Genomic DNA, 21,016 nt, shown 5'->3' with positions numbered 1-21,016 from the left:
GACGGGAGATTCTGTGAACATGAAAGGGAATCTGGGATAGCATGTTGCTTCCCACGTGCCAGGTTCAGATGTCTCATATCGGTTCGACTGTATTCTAAACTGCGAGGGTGAGCAGCCAGAATGTGTGGTATATTCTGGTGCCAACAACATAGGTAGGAAAAGGGAGGAGGCCCTGAAGATGGAATACAGGGAGCTAGGCAAGAAGCCGAAAAGCAGGACTTCAAGGTTAATAATCTCTGATTGGTGTCTGTACCATGCATCAATGAGGGTAAGGACAGTACGATTTGGTAGATGTGTGTCTGAGGAGGTAAAGTGCCAAATCTGTGGATTATTGGGGAACGTATGACCGGTACAAAAAGGACGGGTTACACCAAAATTTGAAGGGGACCAATATCCTTCGGGTAGCTTTGCTGGAGCTCTTGGGAATGTTCCAACTAGTTTGGCAAGGGGATGGGAAACAATGAGATAAGTCAGAGGATGGGACAGTTGGTATACAGGCAGATGCAGCTTGCAGAGAGACTGTGGGGAAGGATAAGCAGTTGAGAGGGCAAACTTGCAGACAATAGGTTGGATTGAAGAGTATCTATTTTAATATAAGATGTATCAGGACAAGGACATTGATGTTTCCATACCAGACTATGATACAATCAGTCAATATACTCTCCACTGCACATCAATAGAAATCTGTCAAAATTTTTGATGACGTGCCAAATCTTCGCAAACTTCTAAGAAAGTAAAGGTACTGCTGTGTTTTTTTTTAATGGAACTTGAGTATTAGACTCAGGACAGATTTTCTGAAATAATAACACTGAGGAATTTAAAGTTGCTGACCATCTCCACCTCCGATATTCTGATGAGGACCCACTAATGAGGCTTACTCATCCTGAAGTCAATAATCATCACATGGGTCTTGTTGATATTGAATGAGAAGTTGTTACTGTGGAACTACTAAGCCATGTTTTCAATCTCATTCCTCGCAATTGATTCGTCACTACCTTTGATTGAGCCAATAACAGTGGTGTCATCAACAAAGGAGGCACTGGAGCTATGCGTAGCCTCTCAATCGTAAGTACGAAGTGAGCAGAGCAGGTGGACTAAGCAGAAAAAAATTTTGGTGCACCTGTCATGATGAAGACTGTGGAAATGTTGTTGCCCAACTGGGCAGGTGCAGAAATCAAGGATCCATTTGGACAAGGAGATATTGAGGCCAAGGTCTTGAAGCATATTGATTGGTTTTGAGGGGATGATAGCATTGAATGCTGTGCTGTGGTCGAGAAAAAGCATCCTGATCTACTTATCTATCTTCACTGTCCAGATGTTCCATTGTTGAGTAAAGAGCCAATGAAATGGCATCTGCTATTGACCTGCTGTGGTGGTAGGCAAACTGGTAGGTTACTTCTCGGGTAGAAGTTGATGTGTTCAATGACCAACTTCTCAAAGCACTTGATCACAGTGGTATTGAATAGTAGTCATTGAAGCAGGTTACCACGTTAGTCTTGGTTATAACTGAAGACAGCTTAAAGAAGGTGGGTATCTCAGACTGCGGAAGCAAAAGGTTAAAGATAGTGAACACTCCAGGGCGGGTCTTTAGTGGTTGGCCAGGTACGCCGTCTGGGATGTCTGCATTTCATGGATTCACCCTCCTGAAGCATGCTTTCATGTCAGCCTCAGAGCCTGAAGTGATAGGGTCATTAGGGGGATGATTCATGGTATAAGTCCTGGTTAGACCTTCCAATATACATCATTTTACTCTTGATTAAATTCATTTACAGGGATATGAGAACGAGAGTGGCTGGGCAATTGTGGAGTAGTTGTGAGCAACAATGTTGTTCAGACAACATACAAAATCGAGAATCAAAAGGTTGAGCATGATGGGAATAATGTTCTGAGTTGTGTCTATTTCAATACAGAAAGCATTGCAGGTACGATGGATGAGCACGTGGAATTATGACATTGGTTGCAGGAGGAGCAGCCTCACTGGTTGAAGGAGGTCCATGACTGGTAACTCAATGTTCCAGGTGTCCGTTGTTTCAGGTGTGACAGAGTGGGAGAGATTAACGGGGGAGGGCTAGAATTACTGATGAGGGAAAATGACACTGCAGTGTTCAGACAGGACAGACTGGACATCTCATCCATTGAGGCTAAATAGATGGAACAGGAATTTAAAAAAGGATTAATGGGATTATATTATAGAACACCTAATAGTCAGAGGAGTAAATTTGTGCATAGCTATCAGGCAGTTGCAAGGAAAATAAGGCTGTGGTAGTGGCTGATTTAAAATCTCCACATATTGACTGGAACTCCCATACAGTAAAAGGGTTACATGTGATCGAGTTTGCTAAGTGTATTCAGATTTTGTATGGAGTCCACTTGATAAGAAACGGTGCAACATATATTGTTTGAACATGTGTTTTTGGGCCGACTGAGTGATCTGCCGTTTTGGTATCTCTGAGGGGATTTAGAGAGGTTGCGAACAGAGTGCGCAGTCTAACGAGAGAGCACAGAGCTAAGATCGGCTCCATTTCCCCCTGGGATCAATAAAGTATGACTATGACTACTTGCCAATCTCATCAATTAAAGCGTCGAGGAAGGTTGAAATCGACGAGGATGAGAGCGGAAGCAAGCGGGTGGTCATTGCCGTCAGCCTACATCATTTAACCGGTCTTCTCCCTCTCGGCCGCGCCTGCCGGGGTGGTGGGGTTGGGGGGGGGGAAGATTCAAGAGTCTTGAGTCTTCGACAAAGTTTGATCTGTGCGGTCTCCTCCATGGTTGATGTTACATGTGTTAATGGTTTCTCCTTTTTATTGCTATTGTTTGCAACTTTGATCAGAGCGCTTTGACGCTCAGTGGCTCTGCAGCCTACGATCAACAACCTACACAACACCAAGCAGAACTGAACTGAATTAAACTGAACCTTCCTAGACCGCTCCAAGGACTCCTTGGTTTGATGATTAAGATTCTGTGTGCTATGTGCCATTTGCGCGATTTGTTCTCTTACTTCGCTCATTCGGTGCTCGATATATTTTTGTTTTGAACAAGTTCCACGGTGTTTCTGTTTATTTTTGCGTGGCTGCCTGTGGGAAGATACATCTCAGAGTTGTATTCTGTGTACATACTTTCATGATAAATGTACTTTTATCTTTGAAACTTTCAGAGTCCCAATGGCTTCTACAGCTATATTAAGAGCAAAAGGATAGCAAGATATAGAATTGGTCGTCTTGAAGATCAGCGTGGGCTTATATGCGTAGAGGTGTCACAGGTGGGTGGAGAGTTTATAGGACTTCTTGCTCCTTTATTTCCTCAGCAGATAGGAACGGAGTCTATAGATGTGAGGAAAACAGCAGTGTGGTTTGCACCGGAGACAGATTGCAGAGGAGGCGGTACTTGCTGTCTTGAAGAAAATTAGTGTGGATAAATCCCCACGACCAGACAAGATATCTCCTTAGACCATTTGGGAAGCTGGTGCAGAAATTGAAGGAGCCCTAGCATAGATACTTAAATCGTTCTCAGACACAGGTGAACTGCCGGGGGATTGAATGACAGCTAATGTTGTTCCATTGCTTGAAAAAGGCTTTAAAAATAACGGAAAAGTTATAGCCCGGTGAGCTTAATGTCAGTGATGGTAAATGTTTTGGTGCTGGAAATATAAGTATTTTGATAGACAGGGCCTGATTAATGCTATTCAACATAGTTTCGTCCTTGGCAGGTCATGTCTAACCAATCGTATGCAGTTTTTTGACGAAATTACCAGGAAAGTGATGAAAGCAACGCAGCGGATGTTGTCTTCATGGACATTAGCAAGGCCTTTAACATGGTCCTAGCGAATACAATGTGAGTGGATCCCAGAATCAGGCGGTTTAAGTCTCCGTACAAGCATTGGGACCTAACCCGGTTATTGCCATGCATGTGCGTACGGTACCTTTGACAAATTCAGAATTGTTTTCTCTGAGGCTCAGTAATATCACCGAAAGAAGTGATCCCATATATCTGACCCGAGCTGTCTTGCCGTTCAATTTCTCATCTATTGAGTAATGCTACGAGTTTCCCACATGGTGCTCATTATAAGCTATCGGCCGGCCAAAGCATTTCCCTTTTCCCTGCGTATTGCCACCCTCCCGGCACACATTAACACCTGTTATCAGCAACTCTGGGCAATTTTATTCCTTCGGCCTATTGACAAAAATGCTTAACAACAATCCTCAGCTTAGCGGATTTGTCCAAACGCCCCAAACCGTCAGCACACATTTACTGCTGTTCTCTCTGTTTAAGTGGAGACAGTCCTTCCGCACGTGTGAGGTCTCGGGGCTGGTGGATCTGCCACTGCCTCCCGGCTGAATATCTGTGAATTGAAGCAATGTTCTGAAAACAAGTGAGCTGTGGTGAAAGTAGGAACGTTTATTATGCATGCAGACTATTTTGGGGTGAGTCTCTCAATGTGGTCTACTTTGTTTTATCCCATCTTGACAGGTCTGAATCTGAAGCATTTCTCTCGCTAGCAGATGAAGAAGAGTTAATGCAAGTGAACTGTCATTATTACAGCTGCTGGACAACGCGAGGGTTCCGTGGCTTAACTGGTCAAAGCGCCTGTCTAGTAAACAGGAGATCCTGGGTTCAAATCCCAGCGGAGCCTTGAAGTTATGGTGTGCGTTGCCGTGTGATGAAGGCGGCTTTGAGGAAAATTACACTTAACACAATTACACTATAAATTACATTTCACACAGCACGATGTCACAAAATGAAATGGAACAATAATATTGTATAGAATTCCTCGAAAACGGTGCAGAACGACGGTTCAAATAGATTACATTTCCGATTAGCTTGCTATTGCGTTTTTAAAGTGTAAGGTTTACAAAGTGCGGCCATGATCTGCTTTATGAACCTGTCCTGGTCTTACTGAGAAACGATTTCACACTGCGTTTCAAAACTCCTTCCTATTGAAATCCGAATAGTTCGCTGCATGTTTCAAAAAACCCGAAAGATGGCGTTAAAGGAATGAGCTGGATGTTACTTTCAATACTTTTAAGTATAATATGATAAATAATTTCACACCAGCTATGTTTGATAAAAGAGGCCACGAACTCCACCCGATCTGGAGTGTTCTGCAGTCCCACAGTAATATCCTTGCCCTTGATACCATTACTGCAACATTTTGTTTTGTAAAGTATTTAGGAATTCAATGCAGCTAAAATCATGGCGGAAAAGAACAAATACATGCACTCGCGATGGCAGTGGTGGGATTCGAACCCACGCCTCCTTAGAGACTGGAGCCTTAATCCAGCGCCTTAGACCGCTCGGCCACACTACCATGTTTTTTTAACCATTATACAGTGACCTAGATTTGTTGACCACGTTAATCTTCAAAGTTTATACCATCGGTGTAGGCGTTGAAACATTCTCCCACACACTGTGCTTGAGGCTTCATGAATTTTCCATTTTTTTTCCAACCCAAAACAGACCAGAGAGAACGGTGGTACAGAGCTGCCTCTACAAACTGTCGGATTGCAGTCAGATGTCAGTACGAGTATTCTCAACACACAAATGGAACACAAGGGTTAAATATTCACATTTCCAGCCGATGCAAAGTGTAAATTCACTCCCTGTCCACCTGTCTTGTCACATTCAGCGACCTTTAACATGTACTCCAAAATGTTGCAAGACTTTCATTCACATGGACCAATCCCAGCTTCCATAGCCGAACATTTCAAATTAAAACACTCACATTGACAACGGTTCTCCAATATCTATACTCAGATCTTTCTGGGATATTTAAAGCCGTTCTAAAACTCACCACCACAAACCCCCAATTTGACTGAAACATATTTTTTGAAGTTGTTTGATTAAATAGTATTGACTTGCAATTGCACTGCGCCGGAAACTGTTCCATCAGCACTCTACTGCCCGTTGCCCCCCAAATTAGAATTTTTAATTTGAAAACTAATGAAGATTACCATCCTTAAACAGTGCTTATGACGGGACTAGGTACCAGGTAAATTGTACACGTGCAGCGACCCACTTTCTAGCACACACGAACCGGCTCACAACAACGCGCGCAGACAGAGGGCCGGCCCCAAAAAGGGCGCCAGGCCATCTTCACGAGCAGGGGCAAAATCCCGCGCGCGGAAAGGGTCTGGGAATATGCATTCCCCACAGTAGTCCCACCCAGGGAGGGTGGGAACGGGAAGGCTTTAAAGCAGGCCGCGAAGTTTGAATAAATCTCTTTCATCGCAACTCCAACTCAACGACTCCGTGTGGTTATTCTAGCGCTGTGTGTACAACACGGCTACACACATACGTTTGTGAGGCGTCAAGTTCCAGGTTCTTTCCTGAACCAGAAAAAACGCAAACATTTGTATATATCAGCAGGAAGCTCTGGCAATCAATTGCGTCATGGCTCAACAGATCGTCTAGCCAACTGCGCACTTCCACCGATCTTATCAATATGACACTTTTTATTAATAATTTATTTCCCGTCTTGTCAATGATCGAGGGCTCCGTCCGCATTTTCCCTGACCAATACCACGGTTCACGATGCGCAGGGAGAAATGCGATCAACTGATTGGCGTGAAGAGTGAATGACTCGATTACTTCAAACCATGTCTTGGATTGTAAGATTCTCCATCATCAGGCGTCGTTATCAGCCACTTGAATCTGACTGTGGTTATCATTGTAACGAGTGCGGAGAAAATGCCGTCTCTGGAAACAAAACATTTTTACTTATATTTGGTCACTCGTCAGTCGAAGGCCAACACGCTAGCATCGCGCCGTACAGCCCACAGGCACAGACTTTAGTGCAAAATATAAACTTCCTGAAAAGAAACCTGCAATTTATGAAACAAAAAAAAAACTTTCCTACGCTCCCTTTTCTTTCACGCAGCAGCAATTTCGGTCTGATCAGAAATTGTCGCGCGGCCTTTCCCTCGGATAAAAGGCGGAGCGACGCCGATCTTCCGCAGCACCCGCGCCGTTCCGGGAAAGATCCTGTGAGCGGTTTTCAGCCTAACAACCTTGGAAGCACAGTTGCACTTCCTGCACATTGACTGCAGAGCGCGGGATTCCTAGCAAATTCCTCGTTAGAATTCGTAGAAGAACTGATGTGTCACTGTTTCTGGTTGCGAGGATTTCCATTTTCCTCATGAAACCCCAATTAATTCATCTGATTGGAGTGACATTCTCAAATTGCTCCATGAACCAGGCATCCTGCCGCAACATTTCTGCGGTGCTTGACATCGGACGCGCCGTTGCTTGCGATTCTTCTCCGTTTAGTAATGTTATTGGCGGTTGCAGACCAACGTAAGGTGCAGTACCGACACCTACAGTATCATACAAAGATATCAGAAACTTTTCTTCCAGAAAGTCTTCCACCACTGTCCCATTCACATTTGTGTCTCTATAATCCCACTTAGCACGAAGAGCATTAAAATCCCCAACTATTAGCAAACTAACTTCATGATTCGTTCATTATGATGTTCAGATGCGACAGCCCTGTTCCAGACTTGTTCCTCAAACCTAGAACAGCCAGTGATCAGGTGTCATTCATTCTACCTACCAAGGAAGTTCTTTGCCAACATCCTAGTACTGATGTACATTCCAGCCCTGACAGTCGTCAGGCAAGCACTGGCAGAGCAGAGCACCACGATCAACAATCACGAGATAGCGCACTGTGACACCTTCTTAATCATCCCGAGCGTCTTCAGCCAGGTCATTTGAGAAAGTCTCCGACCAACAATCACCAGCATGGCACGTGCTGAGCACTCGATCACTGTTACGCCATCATAAAAAATGCTTTCAGTCTTATGCCTCACCTGGACTTTGGCACATCCGAACACCAAGCTGTACTTCTACTCCCAGCAGAATATCACAGACTGAGGATGGCAGCAGCAGTGATGAGGACCGTGAAGTTAGGAACAAGCGGTGTGGATGAAGCTTTACAGCACTGCTGTCATCGATGTACTAGACCGTATTTAGGCATTGATATTAGGATGTGAATGAATCTACCACGGCTGTCACCGATTGCCTTCCTCAGGGGAGCAGACAGGAGATTTTGTGGACGTGAGAAGGACATCTGCATGGTTTGTTGCCTCCCGAGTGCCGGAGTCCGGGATGTCTCTGACCGGGTGCACGACATCCTGGTACGAGAGGGAAAGCAACCAGAAGTCATGATACATGTTGGGACCAACGACATAGGCAGGAAGAGGGATGAGGTCCTGAAGTGTAAGTTTCGGAAATTAGGCCGAAGGCTGAAGAACAGGACCTCAAGGGTGACGTTCTCAGGATTGCTGCCAGTGCTACGTGACAGAGATGGTAAGAATTGGAGGAGATGGCAGTTGAATGCGTGGCTGAGGAGTTGGTGCAGGGAGCAGGGTTTTAGATTTTTAGATAATTGGGATCTCTTCTGGGGAAGGTGGGACCTGTACAGATTGGATGGGTTGCACCTGAACTCGAGGGGGAGCAATATCCTTGCAGCTAGGTTTGCTAGCATGGTTCGGGAGGGTTTAAATTAATTTGCGAGGGGGATGGGACCCAGAGCGATAGAGCAGTGAAAGAAGGGCATAGAGTAAAGCCAGATCTAACATATAGAGAGGCTTTGACGAAAGAGAAGCAGAATAAACGGTGTAAAGACAGTAAGGTAGAAGGGCTGAAATATGTGCACCTCAATGCAAGAAGCATCAGGAACAAAGGTGATGAACTGAGAGCTTGGATACATACATGGAATTATGATGTAGTGGCCATCACAGAGTCTTGGCTGGCACCAGCGCAGGAATGGATTCTCAATATTCCTGGATTTCAGTGCTTTAAAAGGGATAGAGAGGGCGGAAAAAGGGGAGGAGGGGTGGCATTATTGGTCAGGGATACTATTACAGCTAAAGAAAGGGTGGGTAATGTAGCAGGATCCTCTTTAGAGTCAATATGGATGGAAGTCAGGAACAGGAAGGGAGCAGTTACTCTTTTGGGGGTATTCTATAGGCCCTTGGTAACAGCAGAGATACAGAGGAGCAGATTGGGAGGCAGATTTTGGAAAGGTACAAATATAACAGTGTTCTTATCATGGGTGACTTTAACTTCTATAATATTGATTGGCACGTGATTAGTTCCGAGGGTTTAGATGGGGCAGAATTTGTTAAGTGTGTCCAGGATGGATTCCTGTCACAGTATCTGGACAGGCCGACCAGGGGGAATGCCATACTGGATCTAGTACTAGGTAATGAACCGGCTCAGGTCACAGATCTCTCAGTGGGTGAGCATCTGGGGGACAGTGACCACCGCTCCCTGGTCTTTATAATTATCATGGAAAAAGATAGAATCAAAGAGGACAGGAAAATTTTTAGTGGGGAAAGGCAAATTATGAGACTATAAGGCTAGAACTTGCGGGTGTAAATTGGGATGATGTTTTTGCAGGGAAATGTACTGTGGACATGTGGTCGATGTTTAGAGATCTCTTGCGGGATGTAAGGGATAAATTTGTCCCGGTGAGGAAGATAAAGAATGGTAGGGTGAAGGAACCATGGGTGACAAGTGAGGTGGAAAATCTAGTCAGGAGGAAGAAGGCAGCATACATAAGGTTTAGGAAGCAAGGATCAGATGTGTCTATTGAGGAATATAGGGAAGCAAGAAAGGAGCTTAAGAAGGGGCTGAGAAGAGCAAGAAGGGGGCATGAGAAGGCCTTGGCGAGTAGGGTAAAGGAAAACCCTAAGGCATTCTTCAATTATGTGAAGAAAAAAAGAGGATGACAAGAGTGAAGGTAGGACCGATTAGAGATAAAGGTGGGAAGATGTGCCTGGAGGCTGTGGAAGTGAGTGAGGTCCTTAATGAATACTTCTCTTCGGTATTCACCAATGAGAGGGAACTTGATGATGGTGAGGACAATATGAGTGAGGTTCATGTTCTGGAGCATCCTGATATTAAGGGAGAGGAGGTGTTGGAGTTGTTAAAATACATTAGGATAGATAAGTCCCCGGGGCCTGACGGAATATTCCCCAAGCTGCTCCACGAGGCGAGAGAAGAGATTGCTGAGCCCCTGGCCAGGACCTTTATGTCCTCGTTGTCCAAGGGAATGGTACCGGAGGACTGGAGGGAGGCGAATGTTGTTCCCTTGTTCAAAAAAGGTAGTAGGGATAGTCCAGGTAATTATAGACCACTGAGCCTTACGTCTGTGGTGTGAAAGCTGTTGGAAAAGGTTCCTAGAGATAGGATCTATAGGCATTTAGAGAATCATGGTCTGATCAGGGACGGTCAGCATGGCTTTGTGAAGGGCAGATCGTGTCTAACAAGCCTGATATAGTTCTTTGAGGAGGTGACCAGGCATATAGATGAGGGTAGTGCAGTGGATGTGATCTACATGGATTTTAGTAAGGCATTTGACGAGGTTCCACACGGTAGGCTTATTCAGAAAGTTAGAAGGCATGGGATCCAGGGTAGTTTGGCCAGGTGGATTCAGAATTGGCTTGCCTGCAGAAGGCAGAGGGTGGTGGTAGAGGGAAGTGTGAGGTAGTACACTTTGGAAGGACAAACTCCAAGGCAGAGTACAAAGTAAATGGCAGGATACTTGGTAGTGTGGAGGAGCAGAGAGATCTAGGGGTACATGTCCACAGATCCCTGAAAGTTGCCTCACAGGTGGATAGGGTAGTTAAGAAAGCTTATGGGGTGTTAGCATTCATAAGTCGAGGGATAGAGTTTAAGAGTCGCGATGTAACGATGCAGCTCTATAAAACTCTGGTTAGGCTACACTTGGAATATTGTGTCCAGCTCCGGTCACCTCACTATAGGATGGATGTGGAAGCATTGGAAAGGGTAGAGAGGAGATTTACCAGGATGCTGCCTGGTTTAGAAAGTATGAATTATGATCAGAGATTAAGGAGCTAGGGCTTTACTCTTTGGAGAGAAAGAGGATGAGAGGAGACATGATAGAGGTGTACAAGATAATAAGAGGAATAGATAGTGTGGATAGCCAGCGCCTCTTCCCCAGGGCACCACTGCTCAATACAAGAGGACATGGCTTTAAGGTAACGGGTGGGAAGTTCAAGGGGGATATTAGAGGAAGATTTTTTACTCAGAGAGTGGTTGGTGCGTGGAATGCACTGCCTGAGTCAGTGGTGGAGGCAGATACACTAGTGAAGTTTAAGAGACTACTGGACAGGTATATGGAGGAATCTAAGGTGGGGGTTTATATGGGAGGCAGGGTTTGAGGGTCGGCACAACATTGTGGGCCGAAGGGCCTGTACTGTGCTGTACTATTCTATGTTCTATTTTCAACTGGCCTGTTTGAAGACCCTCAGGAAGATCAAGAAGGCATCAAGATCTGAGTGGATGAGTATATGCCTTCGAAATCGGACAGATTTTCCCAAAGTCAAACCATATTAAATCAGAAGATTAAGAGACTGCTGGGGGCGAGATCTGTGGTGTGTAATCACATGAGAGGTCTTGGTACGATCTACGGAAAGCCGTACAGCGAAAGGCCAATTCATGTCACATAAAATGCAGTTTTCTCTTCAGTAAATTTATCTTTCTTCACTAAACACTGTGCCTGTGAGTTTCGTGAATCAATGGCAAGCAAGGTGGCCTTCTACTGTCGAGTGATCAAGTAATGGGTAAAAATCTTTTTGTTTCCAGAGACGGTATTTTCTCCGCACCCGTTACAACGACAAACACATTCAGAATGCGAGTGGTAGATAAGGTCATGTGATAGTGGAGAATCTAACAATCCAAGACATGGTTTGAAGTAATCGAGTCATTCACCAACACACCAATCAGTTAATCGCATTTCTTCCAGCTCGATGTCATCCGCGGAACTGATCAGAGAAAAAAAGTTCGGAGGAGACAGTGTCCTCGATTATGCACAAGACAGGAAATAAATTGTTAGCAAAAAGAAAGCGGCCTGTTGATAAGATCGGTGGAAGTGAGGACTGGATAGACAATCTGATCTGCCATGATGTAATTGAATGACAGGGCTGGTTAATCTGCAACCTGCTGACGTGTACGAATGTTTGCATTTCCTGTGGTTCAGGAAACAACCTGGAATTTGTCGCCTCACAATCACTCAAGTGCCCAGTTCACCTGGCATCTCCACACCGCATGAACACTGCTTGAAGATGTTCCTTAAACTAAAAACCCGGACTTGGAGGGCAACCGGCAGAAGAGTGCTGGCGGAACAATTTCTGCTGCGGTGCAGATGCAAGTCAATACGATGTAATCATAAAGCAACTTCATAAAATCTGTTTCAGTCACATTGGAGGTTCGTGGTGGTGATTTTCAGAACGGCTTTAAATATCCCAGAAAGGGCTGAGTGTAGATATTCGAGAACCGTTGTCAATGTGAGTGTTTTAATTTGAAATGTTGGGTACAGAAGCTGGGATTGGTTCATGTGAATGAAAACCTTGCAATATTTTGGAGTACACGCGCAAAGGTCGCTGAATGTGACAAGATAGGTCGATAGGGAGTGATTTTACTCTTTGCATCCGCTGGAAGTGTGAATATTTAGCCCTAATATCACATGTGAATGCTGATATTACTCTCACTGAAATCTAGCTGCCTCCGGCAGTTTGAAGAGACAACTCTGTGCTAGTGTTCCCTTTGGTCTGCTTTGGGTTGGGAAAAATAGAAAATGAATGAAGTCTCAAGCACAGTGTGTGGGAGAATGTTTCAACGCTTCCGCCGACGACATAACTTTTTGAAGGGTGCCATGGTGAAGAAAGGCACGTTACTGTGTAATGATTAGGGCGAGGTAGTGTGGCCGAGCGGTCTAAGGCGCTGGATTAAGGCTCCAGTCTCCAAGGAGGCGTGGGTTCGAATCCCACCACTGCCATGGCGAGTACACGAAACGTTTTGCAGAGCTAAACGTAAGAATGGCAAATCATCATGACTACGATTGGTGTCATAGCCATGTGTATTACTGTGGGTCTGCCGAACACTCCAGATTGGCTGGGGCATCCTGTGGGTGGGTGGGATTCGTGGCCTCTATTTATCGAAAGTGGTGGGTGAAAAAGTAATTAAAATCAATATGTATTCTAGCTCATTTCTGTAGCGCCGTCTGACCGGTTTCTTGAAAACAAAATGCAGCGAACTAGTCGGAGTTCAATTGAAGAGACGTTTGAAACGCAGTTTTTCAGTAAGACCAGGGCAAGTTTCAAAGGTTTCAAAGGTACATTTAATGTATACAATATACATCCTGAAATGCTTTATCTTCGCAACCATCAACGAAAACAGAGGAGTGCCCCAAAGAATGAACGACGGTTAAATGTTAGAACCCCAAAAGTCCTGCCCCCAGCTCCCCTCCCTCTCTCGCGTAAGTGACAGCAAGCAGCAATCCCCCCTCCCCCACCGGCAAAAAATCATGGGCACCCGCCACCGGGCACTCAAGCGTGAGCAAAGCAACAGCAAAGACACGGACTTGCAGTTACCTCAAAGACTTCGCGTTTCACCCTGTACTCGACATACCACAGGCTCTGTCTCTGTCTCTCTCTCTGTCTCTGTCTCTGTCTCTGTCTCTGTCTCTGTCTCTGTCTGTCTCTCCCTCTCTCCCTCCCTCCCTAGTAAGTTCATAATGCAGATCACGGCCGCATGTTGTCAACGATTGTCACCGTAAAACAATCTTTAAAAACTGTAACTGTAAAAATGCTATATCAGGGCAAAACAAGCTAGTGTCATCTATTTGAACCGGCATTATGTTTCTTAAACACATAAACAATCAGACCTGTAACGTTTTCGATGAATTTTATACACTGTATCATTGTTCCGCTCCTTTTTGAGGCATTGTGCTCTGTTGGAGGGTAATTTGTGATTTTTAGTGCTTTGCTGAAAGCCGCCTTCATCACATGGCAAATCACCCCATAACTTAAAGGTTCCGCTGGGAGTTGAACCCAGGATCTCCTGTTTACTAGACAGGCGCTTTGACCAGTTAAGCCACGGAACCCTCGCGTTGTCCAGCAGCTGGTATAATGATAGTTCACTTGCACTAACTCTTCTTCGTCTGCGAGCGAGAGAAATGCTTCAGATTCAGACTGTCACGATAAGATAAAACAAAGTAAACCGTACTGAGACTCATCCAAAATCCATAATGTAGGTTCCTATTCTCACCACAGTTCACAATTTTCGGAACATTGCTTCAATTCACAGACACGCAGCCGGGAGGCAGTGGCCGATTCACCAGCCCTGAAGCCTCATGAGAAGGGCGGAAGGATTGTCACCACTTCGTCACGTGTTATTTGATGAGTTTAAGCACTTCTTCAATCAATGTGGCGGGTGGTTTCATGCAATGTGATCGTCCTGGCTCTTTAAGCAAGAAGGATAAAAGCTATATCTGTGCTGCGAGGATGAGTCACAACTTTGAAGCTGGGGAAGAACCATTCAAGAGTTAGACCTGGAGGTATTTAAACATCAGAGGACAAAGACGTAAGAAATAGTCGGAATTTGGAGGGGAATGGAGTCGTCGGCACTAAGGTTTTCTTCTTTTTCATTTTTAAGTTCTTAGATTTGCCCAAGTCTTTTAGTTTTGTTGATTAATTTTGTCTTTCTTTTGGGTTGGGATTTTTTTTTGGTTTTATTTTGTTTCTTTTTCATGTTTTTTTTTTATTTGTATTATCCGTTGTTAGTTTTATATGTTTGGGAGCTTTGTCAAATTTCAATATTGGATTTTATGATTACTGTTTGTAAGTGTAATAATTTATCTCCTATTATCTGTATCATTGCTATGTTTTGTTTATATATTCTAAAATTAATAAAAAGATTGAAAAAGAAAGAAAGAAATAGTCGGAATAACCAAATTTTTAAAAAGGAATTGAAAAGAAAATCACTGACATATCTATTCGGTATTTTACAACAGAATAGATAAGGCCGAATGACTGGGTAGAGTAACTTCGTATTTCAGGAACACCCTGGTTAATGTGCGCAGAAATGTTTGTAAGGAAGATTGAATAAAGCTTTCGCTTGCCTTAAACAGAGAGAAAAGCAGTAAACGGATGTTGACCGTTTGGGGAGGTTGGACAAGTCGGTCATTCTGAGGATTGTTGTTGAGTCTTTTTGCCAATAGGATGAGGGAATAAAATTGCCCAGAGTTCCTGATAACACTGGGTTTGGTGTTAATGAGTGCAGGGAGGGTGACAATACGCTGCTTGAGGGAAATACATTGCCCGGCAGGTGGATACATTGCTCGCCCTTCCCCAGTGGGAAACGCGAGGCATTACTCAACAGGTGAGAAATTGAACGGGAAGATATCTCGGGTCAGATATATGGGCGACGGACACCTGCTCTGTGTATGGGAGGGATCTATTCACTCATCCAGACTGAAGATATATCAGCACGTTCACACCGTAGTGAGATGGTTCACCTGTTCTATCTGCGGCAGGTGATACGTGCAGTCATCCAAGCTGAAGATCCACCAGAAAATTCAGATCGGTGAGGGATAGTTCACCTTTTCTGTGTCTGGGAAGAGATTCATTCACTCAGCCCACCTGGGCTATCAAAAAGGCAAAAGGAATGTTGACCATCATTGCGACAGGTTTTGAATTGAAGAGCAGGGAGATTCTGCTGCAATTGTACAGCATACTGGGGTAAATCCTATCAGGCCCTGTGGACTTATCCACCTTAATACTCATGAGGAGGCCCAATGCTTCCTCCTCCTTGACTTCCAAATTTCTTAACATGTTTATACACTCAGCACTGATCTCCTGGTCTTCCATATCTTTTCACATGGTGAATTCTGAAGCAATGTACTCATTAAGTACCTGACACAAATTCACCAGATCTAAGCAAATGCTTCTCCTTTATCCTTGAGTGGCCCCACTCTCTCCCTGGTTATTCTGTTGTTCTTGATGTACATAAGCAATGTCTTGGGATTCACCTTATTCCTCCTGGCCAAGAACTTTTCAAGGCCCCTCCTAGCTTTTCTAATCCCCTTCTTTAGTTCTTTTCTGGTTTCTTTATAATCCTCACGTGTTTCATTTGATCTTAACTTCCGAAGCTTTACATACTTTTCCTTTTTCTTCCTGACTAAATTCATCACCTCTCTAGACATCCAAGGTTCCGGGGAGATTTGCGAGGGCTACTGAGGTGACGTTAAAGTAGAATGGTTGGGGGGGGGTGGCAATCAAATTAAAGAGACAGAAGAGACGAGGTTAGTTCACAACAGGGGGATAGGAACAAGTGCAGAGAGACAGAGGGGTGTGAAATGGGGATAGATGCAAAAAAGTAGAAAGGTGAAAATTAAAAGTGGAAGGCCGGCAATTCCAGGGCAAAAATCAAAAAGGGCCACTTTTCAACATAATTGTATAAGGGCTAAGAGTGTTATAAAAGCAAGCCTGAAGGCTTTGTTTGTCAATGTAAGGAGCATTCGTAACAAGGAGGATGAACTAAAAGTGCAGATTGTTATTAACGAATATGATATAGTTGGGATCCCAGAGACATGGCTCCAGCGTGACCAAGGATGGGAGCTGAACATTCAGGGACATTCAATATTCAGGAGGGATAGACATGAAATAAAAGGAGGAGGGATAGTATTGCTGGTTAGAGAGGAGATTAACGCAATAGAAAGGAAGGACATTAGCCAGGAGGATGTGGAATCGATATGGGTAGAGCTGCATAACACTAAGGGGCAGAAAACACTGGTGGGAATTGTGTACAGGCCACCTAACAGTAGTAGTGAGGTTGGGGATGGTATTAAACAGGAAATTGGAAATGCATGCAATAAAGGAACAGCAGTTATAATGGGTAACTTCAATCTACATATAGATTGGGTGAACCAAATTGGTAAGGGTGCTGAGGAAGAGGATTTCTTGGGTATGCGGGATAGTTTTGTGAACCAACATGTCGAGGAACCAACTAGAGAGCAGGCCATTCTGGTCTGGGTATTGAGCAATGAGGAAGGGTTAGTTAGCAATCTTGTTGTGCGAGGCCTCTTGGGTAAGAGTGACCATAATCTGGTGGAATTCTTCATTAAGATGGAGAGTGACATAGTTAATTCAGAAACAAAGGTTCTGAACTTAAAGAAGAGTAACTTTGAAGGTATGAGACGTGAATTACCTAAGACAGACTGGCAACTGACACTTAAAGGGTTGACGGTGGATATGCAATGGCAAGCATTTAAAGATCACATGGATGAACTACAACAATTGTTCGTCCCAGTTTGGCAAAAGATTAAGTCAGGGAAGGTAGTGCACCAGTGGCTGACAAGGAAAATTAGGGATAGTATCAATTCCAAAGAAGAAGCATACAAATTAGCCAGAAAAAGTCGCTCACCTGAGAACTGGGAGAAATTCAGAGTCCAGCAGAGGAGGAAAAACGGCTTAATTAGGAAAGGGAAAAAGATTATGAGAGAAAACTGGCAGGGAACATAAAAACAGACTGTAAAAGCTTTTATAGATATGTGAAAAGAAAAAGGTTGGTTAAGAGAAATGTAGGTCCCCTACAGACAGAAACCAGTGAATTGATTATGGGGAGCAAGGACATGGCAGACCAATTGATAGATAGATAGATAGATAGATAGATATACTCTATTAATCCAAGGGAAATTTGGTTTCATTACAGCTGCACCAACCAAGGATAGAGTGTAAATATAACAATACAAAAACCACCATCAATCAAACAGCAAAATGCAAACACAGAAGTCCAGGACCAGTCTATTGGCTCAGGGTGTCTGACCCTCCACGGGAGGAGCTGCACGTTTGATGCCCACAGGCAGGAACGACCTCCCGTGCCGCCAAGTGTTGTATAACGGTGGAATGTGGTCGAAGTCCAACAGTAAAAAGTTCAATATCCAGTCTGCAAACACGTTTCTCGATGCAAACATTCCTTGATGAATAACTACTTTGGTTCTGTCTTCAGTAAGGAGGACATAAATAATCTTCCGGAAATAGTAGGACACAGAGGGTCCAGTGAGATGGAAGAACTGAGGGAAATACATATTAGTAGGGAAGTGGTGTTAGATAAATTGAAGGGATTAAAAGCAGATAAATCCCAAGGGCCAGATGGTCTGCATCCCAGTGTGCTTAAGGAAGTAGCCCAAGAAATAGTGGATGCATTTGTGATAATTTTTCAAAACTCTTTAGATTCTGACTACTTCCTGAGGATTGGAGGGTGGCTAATGTAACCCCACTTTTTAAAAATGGCGGGAGAGAAACCGGGGAATTATAGACCGGTTAGCCTAACATCGGTGGTGGGGAAAATGCTAGAGTCTGTTATCAAACATGTGATAAGAGCACATTTGGAAAATGGTGAAATCATCGGACAAAGTCAGCATGGATTTGTGAAAGGAAAATCATGTGTGACGAATCTCATAGAATTTTTTGAGGATGTAACTAGTAGAGTGTATAGGGGAGAACCAGTGGATGTGGTATATTTGGATTTTCAAAAGGCTTTTGACAAGGTCCCACACAGGAGATTAGTGTGCAAACTTAAAGCACATGGTATTGGGGGTATGGTATTGATGTAGATAGACAATTGGTTGGCAGACAGGAAGCAAAGAGTGGGAATAAACGGGACCTTTAAGAATGGCAGGCAGTGACTAGTGGGGTACCACAAGGCTCAGTGCTGCGACCCCAGTTGTTTACAATATATATTAATGACTTAGATGAGGGAATTAAATGCAGCATCTCCAAGTTTGCGGATGACACGAAGCTAGGCGGCTGTGTTAGCTGTGAGGAGGATGCTAATAAGATACAGGGTGACTTGGATAGGTTAGGTGAGTGGTCAAATTCATGGCAGATGCAATTTAATGTGGATAAATGTGAGGTTATCCACTTTGGTGGCAAAAACAGGAAAACAGATTATTATCTGAATGGTGGCCGATTAGGAAAAGGGGAGGTGCAACGAGACCTGGGTGTTATTATACACCAGTCATTGAACGTGGGCATGCATGTGCAGCAGGCAGTGAAAAAGGCGAATGGTATGCTGGCATTCATAGCAAGAGGATTCGAGTGCAGGAGCAGGGAGGTACTACTGCAGTTGTACAAGGCCCTGGTGAGACCACACCTGGAGTATTGTGTGCAGTTTTGGTCCTCTAATCTGAGGAAAGACATTCTTGCCATAGAGGGAGTACAAAGAAGGCTCACCAGATTGATTCCTGGGATGGCAGGACTTTCATATGAGGAAAGACTGGATGAACTGGGCTTGTACTCATTGGAATTTAGAAGATTGAGCGGGGGATCTTATTGAAATGTATAAAATCCTAAAGGGATTGGACAGGCTAGATGCAGGAAGATTGTTCCCGATGTTGGGGAAGTCCAGAATGAGGGGTCACAGCTTGAGGATAAATGGGAAGCCTTTTAGGACTGAGATGAGGAAAAACTTCTTCACACAGAGAGTGGTGAATCTGTGGAATTCTCTGCCACAGGAAACAGTTGAGGTCAGTTCATTGGCTATATTTAAGAGGGAGTTAGATATGGCCCTTGTGGCTAAAGGGATCAGGGCGTATAGAGGGAAGGCTGGTACAGGGTTCTGAGTTGGATGATCAGCCATGATCATACTGAATGGCGGTGCAGGCTCGAAGGGCTGAATGGCCTACTCCTGCACCTATTTTCTATGTTTCTATGAAATATGAAACATCTGTGGTCAGCCAAAATCGTCAAGGTAAATATAGAACCAAAGAGCATATAAAGAGGCAAAGGTTGCTAGTAGGCCAGAGTACAGAGAATATTTCAGGAAGCAGTGAGAAGAGATGAAAAATAAAACTAACAAGGAAAAGGCAGATAAATTAACAGAATAATTTGATCAGTGTTCATGATACACACACAGGTGTATCTGTGGCAATAAGTAAGGTCCTCAAGCGTGTTGGAGAACACATAGACCAAGGAGTACAATCACATAGTTTTCCAAAGATGTAGACAGGGTGGTGAGGAAGGCATTTGGCACATTGCCTTTATCAGTTGTGGCTTGGAGCACACGAGTTGGGACTTCATGTTGTCTCTGAACAAGCCACTGGCCATTTATAGGAAGAATGTCATTAAGCTGGAAAGGGGCAAAAAGTTTAGAGGAGTCTAAAACTCTCCTAATGTAAAAGGGAAAGACTCATCATGGAGAGAGTATGTGGAGAGTTTGAAGGGAGAAATTAGAAGGGCAAAGACAAGTCATGAATTACCAGTGAAAGGAAAGATTAAAGGTATGCTCATCAAATGTTAATAATATATACATTTTAATGAATACTTTAAGGATTTTAGGAACAAGAGTGTAATCAGGGGATGAGTGGAGCCTTTTGTGGAGCAAAGTGACACCCTGTGTACGGGACCAGAGGAGGTGGGCAGGGTCTGAAATGAATAGTTCTGAGCTGTATTCACCAAGAGAAAGGCATTGTGTTTGGAGATTTCAGTTGGTGCAGTGAAATTCCAGAGCAGATGAAGATTAACAAAGGAGGCGATTTTAGATGTCTTAGCAGGGTCAAAGGTGGATAAATCTCCAGTGCCGGATTAGATGTATCTCAGGCTACTGTGGGTGACAACAGTGGAGACTGTTGCGGCCCTGAAATATTTAAATCGCCATGGCCACACAGAATTTAATCTTGGTAACTGTGAGACAACACTTATCTTCAGTTAAATAAGGGTAGGACATTCCATGAATGGTAGGGTCTGAGGGAGTACTGAGGAATAGAGGGATCTTGATGTACAGATACAGATGTAACTCTGACTTCTGCTAGCGGCTTAATATAGGGGGTGATAGCATCCGGCCCGGCCAAACTTAAAAAAAATCTCATTTGGCTGGATTCTGTGCAATGTGTCCCCTGTTACAAATCAGTACCCCGAAACAACAGACAGTACACAATATGGGATTAAATGATTAAGCTTTATATTTCTTACTTTGACTATGTGGTTAGTAAAGAAACAAAAAAAAAGGAAAAAAAGGGTCCAATCTTATTAAACAATCTGTTGCGCAATGTTGGAGCTCACTGATAAGTCGATCGTCCACCATCGACCTCCTCCGATCGTCGCTGCCCTTTGGACCCTCGTTCCAAGTCCACCCCGTCCGGCGGTCTACCAACTCTCTCCATTCATGTCTTCCCTCCTCATCTCTCCCCGGCCAAAAAGACCACGAAAATCTC

General features: G+C 44.1%; 4 non-coding genes and 2 pseudogenes across 4 annotated transcripts; 3 read left to right on the top strand and 3 right to left on the bottom strand.

The window, feature by feature from the left end:
- Window positions 1-21,016, bottom strand: part of LOC134338864 (histone H2A type 1-like) — a 597,857-nt pseudogene that overhangs the window by 504,591 nt on the left and 72,250 nt on the right.
- The window catches only part of LOC134339083 (histone H2A-like), a 211,734-nt pseudogene that overhangs the window by 167,297 nt on the left and 23,421 nt on the right, over window positions 1-21,016 (top strand).
- trnat-agu (transfer RNA threonine (anticodon AGU)) lies at window positions 4,557-4,630 on the top strand. The gene has a single exon. It is a non-coding gene; the product is annotated as a tRNA-Thr (tRNA).
- Window positions 5,224-5,305, bottom strand: trnal-aag (transfer RNA leucine (anticodon AAG)). Its single transcript has one exon. It is a non-coding gene; the product is annotated as a tRNA-Leu (tRNA).
- trnal-aag (transfer RNA leucine (anticodon AAG)) lies at window positions 12,718-12,799 on the top strand. The gene has a single exon. It is a non-coding gene; the product is annotated as a tRNA-Leu (tRNA).
- trnat-agu (transfer RNA threonine (anticodon AGU)) lies at window positions 13,833-13,906 on the bottom strand. Its single transcript has one exon. It is a non-coding gene; the product is annotated as a tRNA-Thr (tRNA).

This window comes from Mobula hypostoma, chromosome 28 (genome assembly GCF_963921235.1).
Source record: "Mobula hypostoma chromosome 28, sMobHyp1.1, whole genome shotgun sequence".
Classification (NCBI taxonomy): domain Eukaryota; kingdom Metazoa; phylum Chordata; class Chondrichthyes; order Myliobatiformes; family Myliobatidae; genus Mobula; species Mobula hypostoma.
The sequence above is the reverse complement of the archived record's forward strand: the minus strand, read 5'-3'. Positions and strand labels throughout refer to the sequence as shown.